Source organism: Mytilus californianus, unplaced genomic scaffold (assembly GCF_021869535.1).
Source record: "Mytilus californianus isolate M0D057914Y unplaced genomic scaffold, xbMytCali1.0.p SCAF_8, whole genome shotgun sequence".
NCBI classification, from domain to species: domain Eukaryota; kingdom Metazoa; phylum Mollusca; class Bivalvia; order Mytilida; family Mytilidae; genus Mytilus; species Mytilus californianus.
This window is the reverse complement of record NW_026262734.1, coordinates 60,116,120-60,138,184: the sequence shown is the minus strand read 5'-3', so window position 1 is coordinate 60,138,184 and position 22,065 is coordinate 60,116,120. Positions and strand designations below refer to the sequence as shown.

The window sequence follows — 22,065 nt, the reverse complement described above, 5'->3', positions numbered from 1 at the left end:
TACATTTCCGAAAGTTCGTTAACTAGTATAGTAGGGAACAGGCTATTTGATTCCAGCAAATCCTAACAAAAACTATGTGCGTCGGCCGGGAGTCGAACCCGGATCGACTGCTTGGAAGGCAACCATGCTAACCGTTACACCACCGACGCCATGTTACAATCTTGAATGAAATTCTCTCTTATAGCATAGACGTAAGACAACCAGTTTAATTACGTGGCAATTCATATGCAGCCTAAAAGAAATTAAAATAATGATAATACTATCGGTATCTCTCTCATAACGTCTATTTCTTTGAAATGCCCCCATCTATCGTACTGAAAATATCTATTTTCACGCTGCTACATATACATACATATGTATCTGTTCTCAGTCTTCGATGCCGAAGATGTCCTGTACGTTATTATCCTATTAAATATGGTATATGAACAATCGAAAGTTAAAAAGGGGTCTTGAAATTTTAATTCTTTGTCTTATCATGATGGTGCGATTTAGCATAATCGTACACTAGTTGAAGCTTATGATAATTTGGAGTGGAAATGGCAATCAATTACCGAAGGGCGTAATCTTCGAACATATGTTACTTTCAAAACCACTATTTGAACAAAATGTTTTCTGGTTATGAAGAAATGCGTGTTTGAAAAAAAAAAAAAAAGAAAAAAAAGAGCAATAGATCGATGCATTTGCTTCCGTCAATGTTGAGGATATACACTGTATACGAAACAAAGACTGGTGAACATATGTTTACATAATGACGACACGAACAGTTTGACTGCCCGAGGCGTAATATAAATTTAGTAGAAAATGTATAAAAACCAGGATAAAAGAAAACACGTTCATAATGTTTAGACGCCAAGCAAACTCTGGGATAGGGGAATTGGAAGAATGAAATTTAGCAATTCATCAAGAAAAAGATAATTCCAACAACACAATATATAGTATATTAAACAAAAACAAAAAAGAAATTAAAGAAAGAAAGAAAGGAAATAAAAAAATAAAAAAACAAAAAACAAAAAACTTCACCCTCCTCTCCGTAATCGGAAATGCATACCACAACATCGTGTAAATGTCAGTCTTATTACTTCTATCAATAACCTTTCTAGAACCATATTGGCCATTGTGTGGTCTGTCTGGGAGGAAACGTAAATCTGACTTACCGACCGAAATGTTCACATCGATCCGCTTTCAAGACTCCCTGGACAAAGAATGAGATGGAATCACCACAGTAACGACGAAGTGTCATAATTAAAGAAGGGCAGAGACTCCGAAAGACGTTACGCATATTTTCAGTGCAAATGAAGAGAAGCGAAATCCACCGAGGGCAAAAGAACAAACCAGTATAGCCATTACACATACATGGTAGGAAATATAGCCATTTGGGTGAATATACTGTGTAGCGTGCCTCCCTTTTGGATGAATACTTTGCGATGTATTATGACTATAGTCCATTTTGCAGGCTGTCGTTGGTGAGGACGAGAAGACAATATCCAGATGGGTAACGAGATTGCCCTATCGTACTCTTTGAATAAGTGTAGGGTTGATCCATTTGTGCGCCCATAGTTCTCCAAATTGTGGTCTTAAATTATTGGCTCCCCAGTTTTAGATATCAATTTTTTAGTAGCGAATCCTTTTGCAAAGCCAAAAAATAGGGCTCGTCCGGGAGTCGAACCCGGGACCTCTCGCACCCGAAGCGAGAATCATACCACTAGACCAACGAGCCTGACACTACAAATTGAAATTAAATAGATTATAAAATATGTTACACATCAAGACGGTGAACAAGTATTCCAATCTCTGGAATCACTTATGTTCATCGACAGATTGTAGCTGAATCGATTGCAGATTATGTACGGCTTCTGTGTTTAATGAATAACTGAAATGTTTACGCTCCGTGTGGGATCAATTTGACATTTCAAAAGGAAAAAAAAAAAAAACCCCAAACATATCCAGTATGTTATATCGTGTGTCTGCCGACAGAAGCTGAGTTTACCATCTATCCTGTCAGCTGTTGATATGCCTGAGCAGCAATGCATGCTAGCTGTGTCGTTCATTTCCGTCATGACTAGCGTTAAGGATTTAAGCTTAAATTCACATCATGATACCCAAGGTTTCCGTGGTGTAGTGGTTATCACATCCGCTTAACACGCGGAAGGTCCTGAGTTCAATCCTCAGCGGAAACATCTGTTTTTGCTGGCTTGAAGAATGGACAATTTGAAATGGCATCAACGTAATTACAGTTGGATTTCTGTTTTACTTGTGTCAAGATTTCTATTGTTAGTGTCAAAACTTGTTCAGAGCTGGTCCAAATGGTTTTGATCAACTTGATTAGGGATGAGGTAAAATGACGGTATACTTAGTAGTCCGAAATCGGATATCACTGGGGTGCATGTTTTAAAAAGGTGTGGAAGCACTAAGACGACATGACTCGAAACGGTCAGAGAGTTTTCTAAAATGACGTAGAAAATAAATAGCAGGCAATATAAAAAATTCATGCGTCGGCCGGGAGTCGAACCCGGATCGACTGCTTGGAAGGCAACCATGCTAACCGTTACACCACCGACGCCATAAATACACCTGTTACAATTTTCTTACATATGTATCGCATTCGAATTCAACACGTATCAATATATATTTGAAGTTTTATAGCAAATTATATATGCAAGTTAGACAAAAGATACCAAAACAATCTCATTTTTTTTCTCTCTCAAATAAAGAAACACTACATTTCCGAAAGTTCGTTAACTAGTATAGTAGGGAACAGGCTATTTGATTCCAGCAAATCCTAACAAAAACTATGTGCGTCGGCCGGGAGTCGAACCCGGATCGACTGCTTGGAAGGCAACCATGCTAACCGTTACACCACCGACGCCATGTTACAATCTTGAATGAAATTCTCTCTTATAGCATAGACGTAAGACAACCAGTTTAATTACGTGGCAATTCATATGCAGCCTAAAAGAAATTAAAATAATGATAATACTATCGGTATCTCTCTCATAACGTCTATTTCTTTGAAATGCCCCCATCTATCGTACTGAAAATATCTATTTTCACGCTGCTACATATACATACATATGTATCTGTTCTCAGTCTTCGATGCCGAAGATGTCCTGTACGTTATTATCCTATTAAATATGGTATATGAACAATCGAAAGTTAAAAAGGGGTCTTGAAATTTTAATTCTTTGTCTTATCATGATGGTGCGATTTAGCATAATCGTACACTAGTTGAAGCTTATGATAATTTGGAGTGGAAATGGCAATCAATTACCGAAGGGCGTAATCTTCGAACATATGTTACTTTCAAAACCACTATTTGAACAAAATGTTTTCTGGTTATGAAGAAATGCGTGTTTGAAAAAAAAAAAAAAAAGAAAAAAAAGAGCAATAGATCGATGCATTTGCTTCCGTCAATGTTGAGGATATACACTGTATACGAAACAAAGACTGGTGAACATATGTTTACATAATGACGACACGAACAGTTTGACTGCCCGAGGCGTAATATAAATTTAGTAGAAAATGTATAAAAACCAGGATAAAAGAAAACACGTTCATAATGTTTAGACGCCAAGCAAACTCTGGGATAGGGGAATTGGAAGAATGAAATTTAGCAATTCATCAAGAAAAAGATAATTCCAACAACACAATATATAGTATATTAAACAAAAACAAAAAAGAAATTAAAGAAAGAAAGAAAGGAAATAAAAAAATAAAAAAACAAAAAACAAAAAACTTCACCCTCCTCTCCGTAATCGGAAATGCATACCACAACATCGTGTAAATGTCAGTCTTATTACTTCTATCAATAACCTTTCTAGAACCATATTGGCCATTGTGTGGTCTGTCTGGGAGGAAACGTAAATCTGACTTACCGACCGAAATGTTCACATCGATCCGCTTTCAAGACTCCCTGGACAAAGAATGAGATGGAATCACCACAGTAACGACGAAGTGTCATAATTAAAGAAGGGTAGAGACTCCGAAAGACGTTACGCATATTTTCAGTGCAAATGAAGAGAAGCGAAATCCACCGAGGGCAAAAGAACAAACCAGTATAGCCATTACACATACATGGTAGGAAATATAGCCATTTGGGTGAATATACTGTGTAGCGTGCCTCCCTTTTGGATGAATACTTTGCGATGTATTATGACTATAGTCCATTTTGCAGGCTGTCGTTGGTGAGGACGAGAAGACAATATCCAGATGGGTAACGAGATTGCCCTATCGTACTCTTTGAATAAGTGTAGGGTTGATCCATTTGTGCGCCCATAGTTCTCCAAATTGTGGTCTTAAATTATTGGCTCCCCAGTTTTAGATATCAATTTTTTAGTAGCGAATCCTTTTGCAAAGCCAAAAAATAGGGCTCGTCCGGGAGTCGAACCCGGGACCTCTCGCACCCGAAGCGAGAATCATACCACTAGACCAACGAGCCTGACACTACAAATTGAAATTAAATAGATTATAAAATATGTTACACATCAAGACGGTGAACAAGTATTCCAATCTCTGGAATCACTTATGTTCATCGACAGATTGTAGCTGAATCGATTGCAGATTATGTACGGCTTCTGTGTTTAATGAATAACTGAAATGTTTACGCTCCGTGTGGGATCAATTTGACATTTCAAAAGGATAAAAAAAAAAAACCCCAAACATATCCAGTATGTTATATCGTGTGTCTGCCGACAGAAGCTGAGTTTACCATCTATCCTGTCAGCTGTTGATATGCCTGAGCAGCAATGCATGCTAGCTGTGTCGTTCATTTCCGTCATGACTAGCGTTAAGGATTTAAGCTTAAATTCACATCATGATACCCAAGGTTTCCGTGGTGTAGTGGTTATCACATCCGCTTAACACGCGGAAGGTCCTGAGTTCAATCCTCAGCGGAAACATCTGTTTTTGCTGGCTTGAAGAATGGACAATTTGAAATGGCATCAACGTAATTACAGTTGGATTTCTGTTTTACTTGTGTCAAGATTTCTATTGTTAGTGTCAAAACTTGTTCAGAGCTGGTCCAAATGGTTTTGATCAACTTGATTAGGGATGAGGTAAAATGACGGTATACTTAGTAGTCCGAAATCGGATATCACTGGGGTGCATGTTTTAAAAAGGTGTGGAAGCACTAAGACGACATGACTCGAAACGGTCAGAGAGTTTTCTAAAATGACGTAGAAAATAAATAGCAGGCAATATAAAAAATTCATGCGTCGGCCGGGAGTCGAACCCGGATCGACTGCTTGGAAGGCAACCATGCTAACCGTTACACCACCGACGCCATAAATACACCTGTTACAATTTTCTTACATATGTATCGCATTCGAATTCAACACGTATCAATATATATTTGAAGTTTTATAGCAAATTATATATGCAAGTTAGACAAAAGATACCAAAACAATCTCATTTTTTTTCTCTCTCAAATAAAGAAACACTACATTTCCGAAAGTTCGTTAACTAGTATAGTAGGGAACAGGCTATTTGATTCCAGCAAATCCTAACAAAAACTATGTGCGTCGGCCGGGAGTCGAACCCGGATCGACTGCTTGGAAGGCAACCATGCTAACCGTTACACCACCGACGCCATGTTACAATCTTGAATGAAATTCTCTCTTATAGCATAGACGTAAGACAACCAGTTTAATTACGTGGCAATTCATATGCAGCCTAAAAGAAATTAAAATAATGATAATACTATCGGTATCTCTCTCATAACGTCTATTTCTTTGAAATGCCCCCATCTATCGTACTGAAAATATCTATTTTCACGCTGCTACATATACATACATATGTATCTGTTCTCAGTCTTCGATGCCGAAGATGTCCTGTACGTTATTATCCTATTAAATATGGTATATGAACAATCGAAAGTTAAAAAGGGGTCTTGAAATTTTAATTCTTTGTCTTATCATGATGGTGCGATTTAGCATAATCGTACACTAGTTGAAGCTTATGATAATTTGGAGTGGAAATGGCAATCAATTACCGAAGGGCGTAATCTTCGAACATATGTTACTTTCAAAACCACTATTTGAACAAAATGTTTTCTGGTTATGAAGAAATGCGTGTTTGAAAAAAAAAAAAAAGAAAAAAAAGAGCAATAGATCGATGCATTTGCTTCCGTCAATGTTGAGGATATACACTGTATACGAAACAAAGACTGGTGAACATATGTTTACATAATGACGACACGAACAGTTTGACTGCCCGAGGCGTAATATAAATTTAGTAGAAAATGTATAAAAACCAGGATAAAAGAAAACACGTTCATAATGTTTAGACGCCAAGCAAACTCTGGGATAGGGGAATTGGAAGAATGAAATTTAGCAATTCATCAAGAAAAAGATAATTCCAACAACACAATATATAGTATATTAAACAAAAACAAAAAAGAAATTAAAGAAAGAAAGAAAGGAAATAAAAAAATAAAAAAACAAAAAACAAAAAACTTAACCCTCCTCTCCGTAATCGGAAATGCATACCACAACATCGTGTAAATGTCAGTCTTATTACTTCTATCAATAACCTTTCTAGAACCATATTGGCCATTGTGTGGTCTGTCTGGGAGGAAACGTAAATCTGACTTACCGACCGAAATGTTCACATCGATCCGCTTTCAAGACTCCCTGGACAAAGAATGAGATGGAATCACCACAGTAACGACGAAGTGTCATAATTAAAGAAGGGTAGAGACTCCGAAAGACGTTACGCATATTTTCAGTGCAAATGAAGAGAAGCGAAATCCACCGAGGGCAAAAGAACAAACCAGTATAGCCATTACACATACATGGTAGGAAATATAGCCATTTGGGTGAATATACTGTGTAGCGTGCCTCCCTTTTGGATGAATACTTTGCGATGTATTATGACTATAGTCCATTTTGCAGGCTGTCGTTGGTGAGGACGAGAAGACAATATCCAGATGGGTAACGAGATTGCCCTATCGTACTCTTTGAATAAGTGTAGGGTTGATCCATTTGTGCGCCCATAGTTCTCCAAATTGTGGTCTTAAATTATTGGCTCCCCAGTTTTAGATATCAATTTTTTAGTAGCGAATCCTTTTGCAAAGCCAAAAAATAGGGCTCGTCCGGGAGTCGAACCCGGGACCTCTCGCACCCGAAGCGAGAATCATACCACTAGACCAACGAGCCTGACACTACAAATTGAAATTAAATAGATTATAAAATATGTTACACATCAAGACGGTGAACAAGTATTCCAATCTCTGGAATCACTTATGTTCATCGACAGATTGTAGCTGAATCGATTGCAGATTATGTACGGCTTCTGTGTTTAATGAATAACTGAAATGTTTACGCTCCGTGTGGGATCAATTTGACATTTCAAAAGGAAAAAAAAAAAAAACCCCAAACATATCCAGTATGTTATATCGTGTGTCTGCCGACAGAAGCTGAGTTTACCATCTATCCTGTCAGCTGTTGATATGCCTGAGCAGCAATGCATGCTAGCTGGGTCGTTCATTTCCGTCATGACTAGCGTTAAGGATTTAAGCTTAAATTCACATCATGATACCCAAGGTTTCCGTGGTGTAGTGGTTATCACATCCGCTTAACACGCGGAAGGTCCTGAGTTCAATCCTCAGCGGAAACATCTGTTTTTGCTGGCTTGAAGAATGGACAATTTGAAATGGCATCAACGTAATTACAGTTGGATTTCTGTTTTACTTGTGTCAAGATTTCTATTGTTAGTGTCAAAACTTGTTCAGAGCTGGTCCAAATGGTTTTGATCAACTTGATTAGGGATGAGGTAAAATGACGGTATACTTAGTAGTCCGAAATCGGATATCACTGGGGTGCATGTTTTAAAAAGGTGTGGAAGCACTAAGACGACATGACTCGAAACGGTCAGAGAGTTTTCTAAAATGACGTAGAAAATAAATAGCAGGCAATATAAAAAATTCATGCGTCGGCCGGGAGTCGAACCCGGATCGACTGCTTGGAAGGCAACCATGCTAACCGTTACACCACCGACGCCATAAATACACCTGTTACAATTTTCTTACATATGTATCGCATTCGAATTCAACACGTATCAATATATATTTGAAGTTTTATAGCAAATTATATATGCAAGTTAGACAAAAGATACCAAAACAATCTCATTTTTTTTCTCTCTCAAATAAAGAAACACTACATTTCCGAAAGTTCGTTAACTAGTATAGTAGGGAACAGGCTATTTGATTCCAGCAAATCCTAACAAAAACTATGTGCGTCGGCCGGGAGTCGAACCCGGATCGACTGCTTGGAAGGCAACCATGCTAACCGTTACACCACCGACGCCATGTTACAATCTTGAATGAAATTCTCTCTTATAGCATAGACGTAAGACAACCAGTTTAATTACGTGGCAATTCATATGCAGCCTAAAAGAAATTAAAATAATGATAATACTATCGGTATCTCTCTCATAACGTCTATTTCTTTGAAATGCCCCCATCTATCGTACTGAAAATATCTATTTTCACGCTGCTACATATACATACATATGTATCTGTTCTCAGTCTTCGATGCCGAAGATGTCCTGTACGTTATTATCCTATTAAATATGGTATATGAACAATCGAAAGTTAAAAAGGGGTCTTGAAATTTTAATTCTTTGTCTTATCATGATGGTGCGATTTAGCATAATCGTACACTAGTTGAAGCTTATGATAATTTGGAGTGGAAATGGCAATCAATTACCGAAGGGCGTAATCTTCGAACATATGTTACTTTCAAAACCACTATTTGAACAAAATGTTTTCTGGTTATGAAGAAATGCGTGTTTGAAAAAAAAAAAAAAAAGAAAAAAAAAAGCAATAGATCGATGCATTTGCTTCCGTCAATGTTGAGGATATACACTGTATACGAAACAAAGACTGGTGAACATATGTTTACATAATGACGACACGAACAGTTTGACTGCCCGAGGCGTAATATAAATTTAGTAGAAAATGTATAAAAACCAGGATAAAAGAAAACACGTTCATAATGTTTAGACGCCAAGCAAACTCTGGGATAGGGGAATTGGAAGAATGAAATTTAGCAATTCATCAAGAAAAAGATAATTCCAACAACACAATATATAGTATATTAAACAAAAACAAAAAAGAAATTAAAGAAAGAAAGAAAGGAAATAAAAAAATAAAAAAACAAAAAACAAAAAACTTAACCCTCCTCTCCGTAATCGGAAATGCATACCACAACATCGTGTAAATGTCAGTCTTATTACTTCTATCAATAACCTTTCTAGAACCATATTGGCCATTGTGTGGTCTGTCTGGGAGGAAACGTAAATCTGACTTACCGACCGAAATGTTCACATCGATCCGCTTTCAAGACTCCCTGGACAAAGAATGAGATGGAATCACCACAGTAACGACGAAGTGTCATAATTAAAGAAGGGTAGAGACTCCGAAAGACGTTACGCATATTTTCAGTGCAAATGAAGAGAAGCGAAATCCACCGAGGGCAAAAGAACAAACCAGTATAGCCATTACACATACATGGTAGGAAATATAGCCATTTGGGTGAATATACTGTGTAGCGTGCCTCCCTTTTGGATGAATACTTTGCGATGTATTATGACTATAGTCCATTTTGCAGGCTGTCGTTGGTGAGGACGAGAAGACAATATCCAGATGGGTAACGAGATTGCCCTATCGTACTCTTTGAATAAGTGTAGGGTTGATCCATTTGTGCGCCCATAGTTCTCCAAATTGTGGTCTTAAATTATTGGCTCCCCAGTTTTAGATATCAATTTTTTAGTAGCGAATCCTTTTGCAAAGCCAAAAAATAGGGCTCGTCCGGGAGTCGAACCCGGGACCTCTCGCACCCGAAGCGAGAATCATACCACTAGACCAACGAGCCTGACACTACAAATTGAAATTAAATAGATTATAAAATATGTTACACATCAAGACGGTGAACAAGTATTCCAATCTCTGGAATCACTTATGTTCATCGACAGATTGTAGCTGAATCGATTGCAGATTATGTACGGCTTCTGTGTTTAATGAATAACTGAAATGTTTACGCTCCGTGTGGGATCAATTTGACATTTCAAAAGGAAAAAAAAAAAAAACCCCAAACATATCCAGTATGTTATATCGTGTGTCTGCCGACAGAAGCTGAGTTTACCATCTATCCTGTCAGCTGTTGATATGCCTGAGCAGCAATGCATGCTAGCTGTGTCGTTCATTTCCGTCATGACTAGCGTTAAGGATTTAAGCTTAAATTCACATCATGATACCCAAGGTTTCCGTGGTGTAGTGGTTATCACATCCGCTTAACACGCGGAAGGTCCTGAGTTCAATCCTCAGCGGAAACATCTGTTTTTGCTGGCTTGAAGAATGGACAATTTGAAATGGCATCAACGTAATTACAGTTGGATTTCTGTTTTACTTGTGTCAAGATTTCTATTGTTAGTGTCAAAACTTGTTCAGAGCTGGTCCAAATGGTTTTGATCAACTTGATTAGGGATGAGGTAAAATGACGGTATACTTAGTAGTCCGAAATCGGATATCACTGGGGTGCATGTTTTAAAAAGGTGTGGAAGCACTAAGACGACATGACTCGAAACGGTCAGAGAGTTTTCTAAAATGACGTAGAAAATAAATAGCAGGCAATATAAAAAATTCATGCGTCGGCCGGGAGTCGAACCCGGATCGACTGCTTGGAAGGCAACCATGCTAACCGTTACACCACCGACGCCATAAATACACCTGTTACAATTTTCTTACATATGTATCGCATTCGAATTCAACACGTATCAATATATATTTGAAGTTTTATAGCAAATTATATATGCAAGTTAGACAAAAGATACCAAAACAATCTCATTTTTTTTCTCTCTCAAATAAAGAAACACTACATTTCCGAAAGTTCGTTAACTAGTATAGTAGGGAACAGGCTATTTGATTCCAGCAAATCCTAACAAAAACTATGTGCGTCGGCCGGGAGTCGAACCCGGATCGACTGCTTGGAAGGCAACCATGCTAACCGTTACACCACCGACGCCATGTTACAATCTTGAATGAAATTCTCTCTTATAGCATAGACGTAAGACAACCAGTTTAATTACGTGGCAATTCATATGCAGCCTAAAAGAAATTAAAATAATGATAATACTATCGGTATCTCTCTCATAACGTCTATTTCTTTGAAATGCCCCCATCTATCGTACTGAAAATATCTATTTTCACGCTGCTACATATACATACATATGTATCTGTTCTCAGTCTTCGATGCCGAAGATGTCCTGTACGTTATTATCCTATTAAATATGGTATATGAACAATCGAAAGTTAAAAAGGGGTCTTGAAATTTTAATTCTTTGTCTTATCATGATGGTGCGATTTAGCATAATCGTACACTAGTTGAAGCTTATGATAATTTGGAGTGGAAATGGCAATCAATTACCGAAGGGCGTAATCTTCGAACATATGTTACTTTCAAAACCACTATTTGAACAAAATGTTTTCTGGTTATGAAGAAATGCGTGTTTGAAAAAAAAAAAAAAAGAAAAAAAAGAGCAATAGATCGATGCATTTGCTTCCGTCAATGTTGAGGATATACACTGTATACGAAACAAAGACTGGTGAACATATGTTTACATAATGACGACACGAACAGTTTGACTGCCCGAGGCGTAATATAAATTTAGTAGAAAATGTATAAAAACCAGGATAAAAGAAAACACGTTCATAATGTTTAGACGCCAAGCAAACTCTGGGATAGGGGAATTGGAAGAATGAAATTTAGCAATTCATCAAGAAAAAGATAATTCCAACAACACAATATATAGTATATTAAACAAAAACAAAAAAGAAATTAAAGAAAGAAAGAAAGGAAATAAAAAAATAAAAAAACAAAAAACAAAAAACTTAACCCTCCTCTCCGTAATCGGAAATGCATACCACAACATCGTGTAAATGTCAGTCTTATTACTTCTATCAATAACCTTTCTAGAACCATATTGGCCATTGTGTGGTCTGTCTGGGAGGAAACGTAAATCTGACTTACCGACCGAAATGTTCACATCGATCCGCTTTCAAGACTCCCTGGACAAAGAATGAGATGGAATCACCACAGTAACGACGAAGTGTCATAATTAAAGAAGGGTAGAGACTCCGAAAGACGTTACGCATATTTTCAGTGCAAATGAAGAGAAGCGAAATCCACCGAGGGCAAAAGAACAAACCAGTATAGCCATTACACATACATGGTAGGAAATATAGCCATTTGGGTGAATATACTGTGTAGCGTGCCTCCCTTTTGGATGAATACTTTGCGATGTATTATGACTATAGTCCATTTTGCAGGCTGTCGTTGGTGAGGACGAGAAGACAATATCCAGATGGGTAACGAGATTGCCCTATCGTACTCTTTGAATAAGTGTAGGGTTGATCCATTTGTGCGCCCATAGTTCTCCAAATTGTGGTCTTAAATTATTGGCTCCCCAGTTTTAGATATCAATTTTTTAGTAGCGAATCCTTTTGCAAAGCCAAAAAATAGGGCTCGTCCGGGAGTCGAACCCGGGACCTCTCGCACCCGAAGCGAGAATCATACCACTAGACCAACGAGCCTGACACTACAAATTGAAATTAAATAGATTATAAAATATGTTACACATCAAGACGGTGAACAAGTATTCCAATCTCTGGAATCACTTATGTTCATCGACAGATTGTAGCTGAATCGATTGCAGATTATGTACGGCTTCTGTGTTTAATGAATAACTGAAATGTTTACGCTCCGTGTGGGATCAATTTGACATTTCAAAAGGAAAAAAAAAAAAAACCCCAAACATATCCAGTATGTTATATCGTGTGTCTGCCGACAGAAGCTGAGTTTACCATCTATCCTGTCAGCTGTTGATATGCCTGAGCAGCAATGCATGCTAGCTGTGTCGTTCATTTCCGTCATGACTAGCGTTAAGGATTTAAGCTTAAATTCACATCATGATACCCAAGGTTTCCGTGGTGTAGTGGTTATCACATCCGCTTAACACGCGGAAGGTCCTGAGTTCAATCCTCAGCGGAAACATCTGTTTTTGCTGGCTTGAAGAATGGACAATTTGAAATGGCATCAACGTAATTACAGTTGGATTTCTGTTTTACTTGTGTCAAGATTTCTATTGTTAGTGTCAAAACTTGTTCAGAGCTGGTCCAAATGGTTTTGATCAACTTGATTAGGGATGAGGTAAAATGACGGTATACTTAGTAGTCCGAAATCGGATATCACTGGGGTGCATGTTTTAAAAAGGTGTGGAAGCACTAAGACGACATGACTCGAAACGGTCAGAGAGTTTTCTAAAATGACGTAGAAAATAAATAGCAGGCAATATAAAAAATTCATGCGTCGGCCGGGAGTCGAACCCGGATCGACTGCTTGGAAGGCAACCATGCTAACCGTTACACCACCGACGCCATAAATACACCTGTTACAATTTTCTTACATATGTATCGCATTCGAATTCAACACGTATCAATATATATTTGAAGTTTTATAGCAAATTATATATGCAAGTTAGACAAAAGATACCAAAACAATCTCATTTTTTTTCTCTCTCAAATAAAGAAACACTACATTTCCGAAAGTTCGTTAACTAGTATAGTAGGGAACAGGCTATTTGATTCCAGCAAATCCTAACAAAAACTATGTGCGTCGGCCGGGAGTCGAACCCGGATCGACTGCTTGGAAGGCAACCATGCTAACCGTTACACCACCGACGCCATGTTACAATCTTGAATGAAATTCTCTCTTATAGCATAGACGTAAGACAACCAGTTTAATTACGTGGCAATTCATATGCAGCCTAAAAGAAATTAAAATAATGATAATACTATCGGTATCTCTCTCATAACGTCTATTTCTTTGAAATGCCCCCATCTATCGTACTGAAAATATCTATTTTCACGCTGCTACATATACATACATATGTATCTGTTCTCAGTCTTCGATGCCGAAGATGTCCTGTACGTTATTATCCTATTAAATATGGTATATGAACAATCGAAAGTTAAAAAGGGGTCTTGAAATTTTAATTCTTTGTCTTATCATGATGGTGCGATTTAGCATAATCGTACACTAGTTGAAGCTTATGATAATTTGGAGTGGAAATGGCAATCAATTACCGAAGGGCGTAATCTTCGAACATATGTTACTTTCAAAACCACTATTTGAACAAAATGTTTTCTGGTTATGAAGAAATGCGTGTTTGAAAAAAAAAAAAAAAAGAAAAAAAAGAGCAATAGATCGATGCATTTGCTTCCGTCAATGTTGAGGATATACACTGTATACGAAACAAAGACTGGTGAACATATGTTTACATAATGACGACACGAACAGTTTGACTGCCCGAGGCGTAATATAAATTTAGTAGAAAATGTATAAAAACCAGGATAAAAGAAAACACGTTCATAATGTTTAGACGCCAAGCAAACTCTGGGATAGGGGAATTGGAAGAATGAAATTTAGCAATTCATCAAGAAAAAGATAATTCCAACAACACAATATATAGTATATTAAACAAAAACAAAAAAGAAATTAAAGAAAGAAAGAAAGGAAATAAAAAAATAAAAAAACAAAAAACAAAAAACTTAACCCTCCTCTCCGTAATCGGAAATGCATACCACAACATCGTGTAAATGTCAGTCTTATTACTTCTATCAATAACCTTTCTAGAACCATATTGGCCATTGTGTGGTCTGTCTGGGAGGAAACGTAAATCTGACTTACCGACCGAAATGTTCACATCGATCCGCTTTCAAGACTCCCTGGACAAAGAATGAGATGGAATCACCACAGTAACGACGAAGTGTCATAATTAAAGAAGGGTAGAGACTCCGAAAGACGTTACGCATATTTTCAGTGCAAATGAAGAGAAGCGAAATCCACCGAGGGCAAAAGAACAGACCAGTATAGCCATTACACATACATGGTAGGAAATATAGCCATTTGGGTGAATATACTGTGTAGCGTGCCTCCCTTTTGGATGAATACTTTGCGATGTATTATGACTATAGTCCATTTTGCAGGCTGTCGTTGGTGAGGACGAGAAGACAATATCCAGATGGGTAACGAGATTGCCCTATCGTACTCTTTGAATAAGTGTAGGGTTGATCCATTTGTGCGCCCATAGTTCTCCAAATTGTGGTCTTAAATTATTGGCTCCCCAGTTTTAGATATCAATTTTTTAGTAGCGAATCCATTTGCAAAGCCAAAAAATAGGGCTCGTCCGGGAGTCGAACCCGGGACCTCTCGCACCCGAAGCGAGAATCATACCACTAGACCAACGAGCCTGACACTACAAATTGAAATTAAATAGATTATAAAATATGTTACACATCAAGACGGTGAACAAGTATTCCAATCTCTGGAATCACTTATGTTCATCGACAGATTGTAGCTGAATCGATTGCAGATTATGTACGGCTTCTGTGTTTAATGAATAACTGAAATGTTTACGCTCCGTGTGGGATCAATTTGACATTTCAAAAGGAAAAAAAAAAAAAAACCCAAACATATCCAGTATGTTATATCGTGTGTCTGCCGACAGAAGCTGAGTTTACCATCTATCCTGTCAGCTGTTGATATGCCTGAGCAGCAATGCATGCTAGCTGTGTCGTTCATTTCCGTCATGACTAGCGTTAAGGATTTAAGCTTAAATTCACATCATGATACCCAAGGTTTCCGTGGTGTAGTGGTTATCACATCCGCTTAACACGCGGAAGGTCCTGAGTTCAATCCTCAGCGGAAACATCTGTTTTTGCTGGCTTGAAGAATGGACAATTTGAAATGGCATCAACGTAATTACAGTTGGATTTCTGTTTTACTTGTGTCAAGATTTCTATTGTTAGTGTCAAAACTTGTTCAGAGCTGGTCCAAATGGTTTTGATCAACTTGATTAGGGATGAGGTAAAATGACGGTATACTTAGTAGTCCGAAATCGGATATCACTGGGGTGCATGTTTTAAAAAGGTGTGGAAGCACTAAGACGACATGACTCGAAACGGTCAGAGAGTTTTCTAAAATGACGTAGAAAATAAATAGCAGGCAATATAAAAAATTCATGCGTCGGCCGGGAGTCGAACCCGGATCGACTGCTTGGAAGGCAACCATGCTAACCGTTACACCACCGACGCCATAAATACACCTGTTACAATTTTCTTACATATGTATCGCATTCGAATTCAACACGTATCAATATATATTTGAAGTTTTATAGCAAATTATATATGCAAGTTAGACAAAAGATACCAAAACAATCTCATTTTTTTTCTCTCTCAAATAAAGAAACACTACATTTCCGAAAGTTCGTTAACTAGTATAGTAGGGAACAGGCTATTTGATTCCAGCAAATCCTAACAAAAACTATGTGCGTCGGCCGGGAGTCGAACCCGGATCGACTGCTTGGAAGGCAACCATGCTAACCGTTACACCACCGACGCCATGTTACAATCTTGAATGAAATTCTCTCTTATAGCATAGACGTAAGACAACCAGTTTAATTACGTGGCAATTCATATGCAGCCTAAAAGAAATTAAAATAATGATAATACTATCGGTATCTCTCTCATAACGTCTATTTCTTTGAAATGCCCCCATCTATCGTACTGAAAATATCTATTTTCACGCTGCTACATATACATACATATGTATCTGTTCTCAGTCTTCGATGCCGAAGATGTCCTGTACGTTATTATCCTATTAAATATGGTATATGAACAATCGAAAGTTAAAAAGGGGTCTTGAAATTTTAATTCTTTGTCTTATCATGATGGTGCGATTTAGCATAATCGTACACTAGTTGAAGCTTATGATAATTTGGAGTGGAAATGGCAATCAATTACCGAAGGGCGTAATCTTCGAACATATGTTACTTTCAAAACCACTATTTGAACAAAATGTTTTCTGGTTATGAAGAAATGCGTGTTTGAAAAAAAAAAAAAAAGAAAAAAAAGAGCAATAGATCGATGCATTTGCTTCCGTCAATGTTGAGGATATACACTGTATACGAAACAAAGACTGGTGAACATATGTTTACATAATGACGACACGAACAGTTTGACTGCCCGAGGCGTAATATAAATTTAGTAGAAAATGTATAAAAACCAGGATAAAAGAAAACACGTTCATAATGTTTAGACGCCAAGCAAACTCTGGGATAGGGGAATTGGAAGAATGAAATTTAGCAATTCATCAAGAAAAAGATAATTCCAACAACACAATATATAGTATATTAAACAAAAACAAAAAAGAAATTAAAGAAAGAAAGAAAGGAAATAAAAAAATAAAAAAACAAAAAACAAAAAACTTAACCCTCCTCTCCGTAATCGGAAATGCATACCACAACATCGTGTAAATGTCAGTCTTATTACTTCTATCAATAACCTTTCTAGAACCATATTGGCCATTGTGTGGTCTGTCTGGGAGGAAACGTAAATCTGACTTACCGACCGAAATGTTCACATCGATCCGCTTTCAAGACTCCCTGGACAAAGAATGAGATGGAATCACCACAGTAACGACGAAGTGTCATAATTAAAGAAGGGTAGAGACTCCGAAAGACGTTACGCATATTTTCAGTGCAAATGAAGAGAAGCGAAATCCACCGAGGGCAAAAGAACAAACCAGTATAGCCATTACACATACATGGTAGGAAATATAGCCATTTGGGTGAATATACTGTGTAGCGTGCCTCCCTTTTGGATGAATACTTTGCGATGTATTATGACTATAGTCCATTTTGCAGGCTGTCGTTGGTGAGGACGAGAAGACAATATCCAGATGGGTAACGAGATTGCCCTATCGTACTCTTTGAATAAGTGTAGGGTTGATCCATTTGTGCGCCCATAGTTCTCCAAATTGTGGTCTTAAATTATTGGCTCCCCAGTTTTAGATATCAATTTTTTAGTAGCGAATCCTTTTGCAAAGCCAAAAAATAGGGCTCGTCCGGGAGTCGAACCCGGGACCTCTCGCACCCGAAGCGAGAATCATACCACTAGACCAACGAGCCTGACACTACAAATTGAAATTAAATAGATTATAAAATATGTTACACATCAAGACGGTGAACAAGTATTCCAATCTCTGGAATCACTTATGTTCATCGACAGATTGTAGCTGAATCGATTGCAGATTATGTACGGCTTCTGTGTTTAATGAATAACTGAAATGTTTACGCTCCGTGTGGGATCAATTTGACATTTCAAAAGGAAAAAAAAAAAAAACCCCAAACATATCCAGTATGTTATATCGTGTGTCTGCCGACAGAAGCTGAGTTTACCATCTATCCTGTCAGCTGTTGATATGCCTGAGCAGCAATGCATGCTAGCTGTGTCGTTCATTTCCGTCATGACTAGCGTTAAGGATTTAAGCTTAAATTCACATCATGATACCCAAGGTTTCCGTGGTGTAGTGGTTATCACATCCGCTTAACACGCGGAAGGTCCTGAGTTCAATCCTCAGCGGAAACATCTGTTTTTGCTGGCTTGAAGAATGGACAATTTGAAATGGCATCAACGTAATTACAGTTGGATTTCTGTTTTACTTGTGTCAAGATTTCTATTGTTAGTGTCAAAACTTGTTCAGAGCTGGTCCAAATGGTTTTGATCAACTTGATTAGGGATGAGGTAAAATGACGGTATACTTAGTAGTCCGAAATCGGATATCACTGGGGTGCATGTTTTAAAAAGGTGTGGAAGCACTAAGACGACATGACTCGAAACGGTCAGAGAGTTTTCTAAAATGACGTAGAAAATAAATAGCAGGCAATATAAAAAATTCATGCGTCGGCCGGGAGTCGAACCCGGATCGACTGCTTGGAAGGCAACCATGCTAACCGTTACACCACCGACGCCATAAATACACCTGTTACAATTTTCTTACATATGTATCGCATTCGAATTCAACACGTATCAATATATATTTGAAGTTTTATAGCAAATTATATATGCAAGTTAGACAAAAGATACCAAAACAATCTCATTTTTTTTCTCTCTCAAATAAAGAAACACTACATTTCCGAAAGTTCGTTAACTAGTATAGTAGGGAACAGGCTATTTGATTCCAGCAAATCCTAACAAAAACTATGTGCGTCGGCCGGGAGTCGAACCCGGATCGACTGCTTGGAAGGCAACCATGCTTTTTTTTTTTTTTTTTTATCTTGATAAAATTTATTGCACAAATCATTATTATCTTCTACATCAATTTACAACATATTTATGAAAACATCAAGTCCCTATACTATCATGCTACCTCACACTAATCTTTCATGCAGCTCAATCATTCAATTTATATTAGAAACCTACGCAGAATACAAAATGAAACATAAAATTAACTGATAATTGTCTTTGTTTTCAGTAAATAAAGTGACGAAAAGCGAAACGAAATAATCAAATGTTCGTACGGGGCTGGATTCCATTCCACCATGCGAATTCACGATCAAAAACGTTGATATTCATCAATGTAAAACAATGTTTATGAGAAAACAGTCATAAAAAATTCCACAGGCAAAAAAAAAAAAAAAAACTAGCATACACTCAATCTTACAAATACATACGCGCATGCTCACAAAAATTATATTTACCAACAAATTATTTACAACAATTTTTTATTTTTAGCATAGTCTATCATTTGAAGTATTGCCTGTTCAATTTCAGCATTCATATACTGCGTTTCACGAACATCACTGAAGTCTTGTGTCAATACTGTATTGAACTTTTTGTAATATCGGTCACTGCTAGTTAGTTCTTCGTATGTGTTTTGGTCCATATCAAAAATAATTAGTCTACCCGTATTTTCAATTTTGCATATCAGTTGACCAATTCTATTCCTACTTTTTTTCAGGACAAATTTGGAAATCAAATCACATTTTTCATCATCATTTGCATCATGCACGATTTTTATATCAGAATCATCTGTTTCACTTTCTTCAGTTCTTATATTTGAATTGTTAATTTCTTTCGTTTTAACACAAATATTTGTAGCCGGCGATTTGACACACGTTCTATCTTTCGCTTTACGGAACTTAAAAGTAGAAAAGAAATCAGAATCATCATCCAATTTCCAATATTCTTTGGCTACTTTAATTTCTTCAATATTGTCCACTGAACATGCGTTTTTAGCTTTATTTACATCTTTGTTATTGTTTACACATTCCGTTAAGTCAGGCGATTTACCTGTATTGTATACACACAAATCAATATTTACATTCTCAGCTGATTGAATTTCACCTGTTAACGTTGTTGGGGTGCCATTCGGGGTAATTTGAACGTCCATATCGCTAACTAATTCGACACAATTATCTGCATTATTTGAACACTGAGCATTTGTGGCACATTCTGTTATTATAGTGTCACTATTGTTTTCAGTATATTCTCTCAGTCTTTTATTGTCACGTTTATTTGTAGAATTGGATTTACGCTTACTTTTGATACTCTCTTGATTAGTAAACATAATCGAAATTCTGGCTTTATCATTTTCTCCGTGCACTGTAAATGTAATGTTACGAAATTGTTCACAAGCATTCTGTATCGTGCTAGTCAATAATGACGGGAGTCTTTCCATGATGAAATAAAAAATAAAAATCCTAATAAATTCCCCTTCGGGACCTCTTCTTACACAATGATGTTTACGTGTCTACAAATGTTACTTTACGACGAAATCTTGCAATATAATGAAAAAGACTTACTACTGTTACAAGTCAGAATCACATTAATCCTTTATCTAGCTTGGCAATCCGAGCAATAACATATAAACAGAGTGTAATTTCACTTTTGACAAAATGTACGTCCGTTCGCATCAAGGTCCACTCGACCGATCTCTCAAATTATATATGCAAGTTAGACAAAAGATACCAAAACAATCTCATTTTTTTTCTCTCTCAAATAAAGAAACACTACATTTCCGAAAGTTCGTTAACTAGTATAGTAGGGAACAGGCTATTTGATTCCAGCAAATCCTAACAAAAACTATGTGCGTCGGCCGGGAGTCGAACCCGGATCGACTGCTTGGAAGGCAACCATGCTAACCGTTACACCACCGACGCCATGTTACAATCTTGAATGAAATTCTCTCTTATAGCATAGACGTAAGACAACCAGTTTAATTACGTGGCAATTCATATGCAGCCTAAAAGAAATTAAAATAATGATAATACTATCGGTATCTCTCTCATAACGTCTATTTCTTTGAAATGCCCCCATCTATCGTACTGAAAATATCTATTTTCACGCTGCTACATATACATACATATGTATCTGTTCTCAGTCTTCGATGCCGAAGATGTCCTGTACGTTATTATCCTATTAAATATGGTATATGAACAATCGAAAGTTAAAAAGGGGTCTTGAAATTTTAATTCTTTGTCTTATCATGATGGTGCGATTTAGCATAATCGTACACTAGTTGAAGCTTATGATAATTTGGAGTGGAAATGGCAATCAATTACCGAAGGGCGTAATCTTCGAACATATGTTACTTTCAAAAACCACTATTTGAACAAAATGTTTTCTGGTTATGAAGAAATGCGTGTTTGAAAAAAAAAAAAAAAAAAGAAAAAAAAGAGCAATAGATCGATGCATTTGCTTCCGTCAATGTTGAGGATATACACTGTATACGAAACAAAGACTGGTGAACATATGTTTACATAATGACGACACGAACAGTTTGACTGCCCGAGGCGTAATATAAATTTAGTAGAAAATGTATAAAAACCAGGATAAAAGAAAACACGTTCATAATGTTTAGACGCCAAGCAAACTCTGGGATAGGGGAATTGGAAGAATGAAATTTAGCAATTCATCAAGAAAAAGATAATTCCAACAACACAATATATAGTATATTAAACAAAAACAAAAAAGAAATTAAAGAAAGAAAGAAAGGAAATAAAAAAAATAAAAAAACAAAAAACAAAAAAAACTTAACCCTCCTCTCCGTAATCGGAAATGCATACCACAACATCGTGTAAATGTCAGTCTTATTACTTCTATCAATAACCTTTCTAGAACCATATTGGCCATTGTGTGGTCTGTCTGGGAGGAAACGTAAATCTGACTTA

The 22,065-nt window shown here is 37.1% G+C and overlaps 29 non-coding genes across 29 annotated transcripts; 7 read left to right on the top strand and 22 right to left on the bottom strand.

Annotated features, from left to right (window-relative positions):
- Nucleotides 1–77: 77 nt before the first annotated feature.
- On the bottom strand, nt 78–149 carry Trnag-ucc (transfer RNA glycine (anticodon UCC)). The gene has a single exon. It is a non-coding gene; the product is annotated as a tRNA-Gly (tRNA).
- A 1,496-nt stretch (nt 150–1,645) lies between these two features.
- Trnap-cgg (transfer RNA proline (anticodon CGG)) lies at nt 1,646–1,717 on the bottom strand. The gene has a single exon. It is a non-coding gene; the product is annotated as a tRNA-Pro (tRNA).
- Nucleotides 1,718–2,104: 387 nt separating this feature from the next.
- Nucleotides 2,105–2,177, top strand: Trnav-aac (transfer RNA valine (anticodon AAC)). Its single transcript has one exon. It is a non-coding gene; the product is annotated as a tRNA-Val (tRNA).
- Nucleotides 2,178–2,488: 311 nt separating this feature from the next.
- Trnag-ucc (transfer RNA glycine (anticodon UCC)) lies at nt 2,489–2,560 on the bottom strand. Its single transcript has one exon. It is a non-coding gene; the product is annotated as a tRNA-Gly (tRNA).
- A 234-nt stretch (nt 2,561–2,794) lies between these two features.
- Trnag-ucc (transfer RNA glycine (anticodon UCC)) lies at nt 2,795–2,866 on the bottom strand. Its single transcript has one exon. It is a non-coding gene; the product is annotated as a tRNA-Gly (tRNA).
- Nucleotides 2,867–4,363: 1,497 nt separating this feature from the next.
- On the bottom strand, nt 4,364–4,435 carry Trnap-cgg (transfer RNA proline (anticodon CGG)). Its single transcript has one exon. It is a non-coding gene; the product is annotated as a tRNA-Pro (tRNA).
- Nucleotides 4,436–4,822: 387 nt separating this feature from the next.
- Nucleotides 4,823–4,895, top strand: Trnav-aac (transfer RNA valine (anticodon AAC)). The gene has a single exon. It is a non-coding gene; the product is annotated as a tRNA-Val (tRNA).
- Nucleotides 4,896–5,206: 311 nt separating this feature from the next.
- Trnag-ucc (transfer RNA glycine (anticodon UCC)) lies at nt 5,207–5,278 on the bottom strand. The gene has a single exon. It is a non-coding gene; the product is annotated as a tRNA-Gly (tRNA).
- Nucleotides 5,279–5,512: 234 nt separating this feature from the next.
- On the bottom strand, nt 5,513–5,584 carry Trnag-ucc (transfer RNA glycine (anticodon UCC)). The gene has a single exon. It is a non-coding gene; the product is annotated as a tRNA-Gly (tRNA).
- A 1,495-nt stretch (nt 5,585–7,079) lies between these two features.
- Nucleotides 7,080–7,151, bottom strand: Trnap-cgg (transfer RNA proline (anticodon CGG)). Its single transcript has one exon. It is a non-coding gene; the product is annotated as a tRNA-Pro (tRNA).
- A 387-nt stretch (nt 7,152–7,538) lies between these two features.
- Trnav-aac (transfer RNA valine (anticodon AAC)) lies at nt 7,539–7,611 on the top strand. Its single transcript has one exon. It is a non-coding gene; the product is annotated as a tRNA-Val (tRNA).
- Nucleotides 7,612–7,922: 311 nt separating this feature from the next.
- On the bottom strand, nt 7,923–7,994 carry Trnag-ucc (transfer RNA glycine (anticodon UCC)). The gene has a single exon. It is a non-coding gene; the product is annotated as a tRNA-Gly (tRNA).
- Nucleotides 7,995–8,228: 234 nt separating this feature from the next.
- Nucleotides 8,229–8,300, bottom strand: Trnag-ucc (transfer RNA glycine (anticodon UCC)). The gene has a single exon. It is a non-coding gene; the product is annotated as a tRNA-Gly (tRNA).
- Nucleotides 8,301–9,797: 1,497 nt separating this feature from the next.
- Nucleotides 9,798–9,869, bottom strand: Trnap-cgg (transfer RNA proline (anticodon CGG)). The gene has a single exon. It is a non-coding gene; the product is annotated as a tRNA-Pro (tRNA).
- A 387-nt stretch (nt 9,870–10,256) lies between these two features.
- Trnav-aac (transfer RNA valine (anticodon AAC)) lies at nt 10,257–10,329 on the top strand. Its single transcript has one exon. It is a non-coding gene; the product is annotated as a tRNA-Val (tRNA).
- A 311-nt stretch (nt 10,330–10,640) lies between these two features.
- Trnag-ucc (transfer RNA glycine (anticodon UCC)) lies at nt 10,641–10,712 on the bottom strand. The gene has a single exon. It is a non-coding gene; the product is annotated as a tRNA-Gly (tRNA).
- Nucleotides 10,713–10,946: 234 nt separating this feature from the next.
- Nucleotides 10,947–11,018, bottom strand: Trnag-ucc (transfer RNA glycine (anticodon UCC)). The gene has a single exon. It is a non-coding gene; the product is annotated as a tRNA-Gly (tRNA).
- Nucleotides 11,019–12,514: 1,496 nt separating this feature from the next.
- On the bottom strand, nt 12,515–12,586 carry Trnap-cgg (transfer RNA proline (anticodon CGG)). The gene has a single exon. It is a non-coding gene; the product is annotated as a tRNA-Pro (tRNA).
- Nucleotides 12,587–12,973: 387 nt separating this feature from the next.
- Nucleotides 12,974–13,046, top strand: Trnav-aac (transfer RNA valine (anticodon AAC)). The gene has a single exon. It is a non-coding gene; the product is annotated as a tRNA-Val (tRNA).
- Nucleotides 13,047–13,357: 311 nt separating this feature from the next.
- On the bottom strand, nt 13,358–13,429 carry Trnag-ucc (transfer RNA glycine (anticodon UCC)). Its single transcript has one exon. It is a non-coding gene; the product is annotated as a tRNA-Gly (tRNA).
- Nucleotides 13,430–13,663: 234 nt separating this feature from the next.
- Nucleotides 13,664–13,735, bottom strand: Trnag-ucc (transfer RNA glycine (anticodon UCC)). The gene has a single exon. It is a non-coding gene; the product is annotated as a tRNA-Gly (tRNA).
- A 1,497-nt stretch (nt 13,736–15,232) lies between these two features.
- On the bottom strand, nt 15,233–15,304 carry Trnap-cgg (transfer RNA proline (anticodon CGG)). Its single transcript has one exon. It is a non-coding gene; the product is annotated as a tRNA-Pro (tRNA).
- Nucleotides 15,305–15,691: 387 nt separating this feature from the next.
- Trnav-aac (transfer RNA valine (anticodon AAC)) lies at nt 15,692–15,764 on the top strand. Its single transcript has one exon. It is a non-coding gene; the product is annotated as a tRNA-Val (tRNA).
- A 311-nt stretch (nt 15,765–16,075) lies between these two features.
- Nucleotides 16,076–16,147, bottom strand: Trnag-ucc (transfer RNA glycine (anticodon UCC)). Its single transcript has one exon. It is a non-coding gene; the product is annotated as a tRNA-Gly (tRNA).
- A 234-nt stretch (nt 16,148–16,381) lies between these two features.
- Trnag-ucc (transfer RNA glycine (anticodon UCC)) lies at nt 16,382–16,453 on the bottom strand. The gene has a single exon. It is a non-coding gene; the product is annotated as a tRNA-Gly (tRNA).
- A 1,496-nt stretch (nt 16,454–17,949) lies between these two features.
- Trnap-cgg (transfer RNA proline (anticodon CGG)) lies at nt 17,950–18,021 on the bottom strand. Its single transcript has one exon. It is a non-coding gene; the product is annotated as a tRNA-Pro (tRNA).
- Nucleotides 18,022–18,408: 387 nt separating this feature from the next.
- Trnav-aac (transfer RNA valine (anticodon AAC)) lies at nt 18,409–18,481 on the top strand. Its single transcript has one exon. It is a non-coding gene; the product is annotated as a tRNA-Val (tRNA).
- Nucleotides 18,482–18,792: 311 nt separating this feature from the next.
- Trnag-ucc (transfer RNA glycine (anticodon UCC)) lies at nt 18,793–18,864 on the bottom strand. Its single transcript has one exon. It is a non-coding gene; the product is annotated as a tRNA-Gly (tRNA).
- Nucleotides 18,865–20,982: 2,118 nt separating this feature from the next.
- Trnag-ucc (transfer RNA glycine (anticodon UCC)) lies at nt 20,983–21,054 on the bottom strand. The gene has a single exon. It is a non-coding gene; the product is annotated as a tRNA-Gly (tRNA).
- Between the last annotated feature and the right edge of the window lie 1,011 nt (nt 21,055–22,065).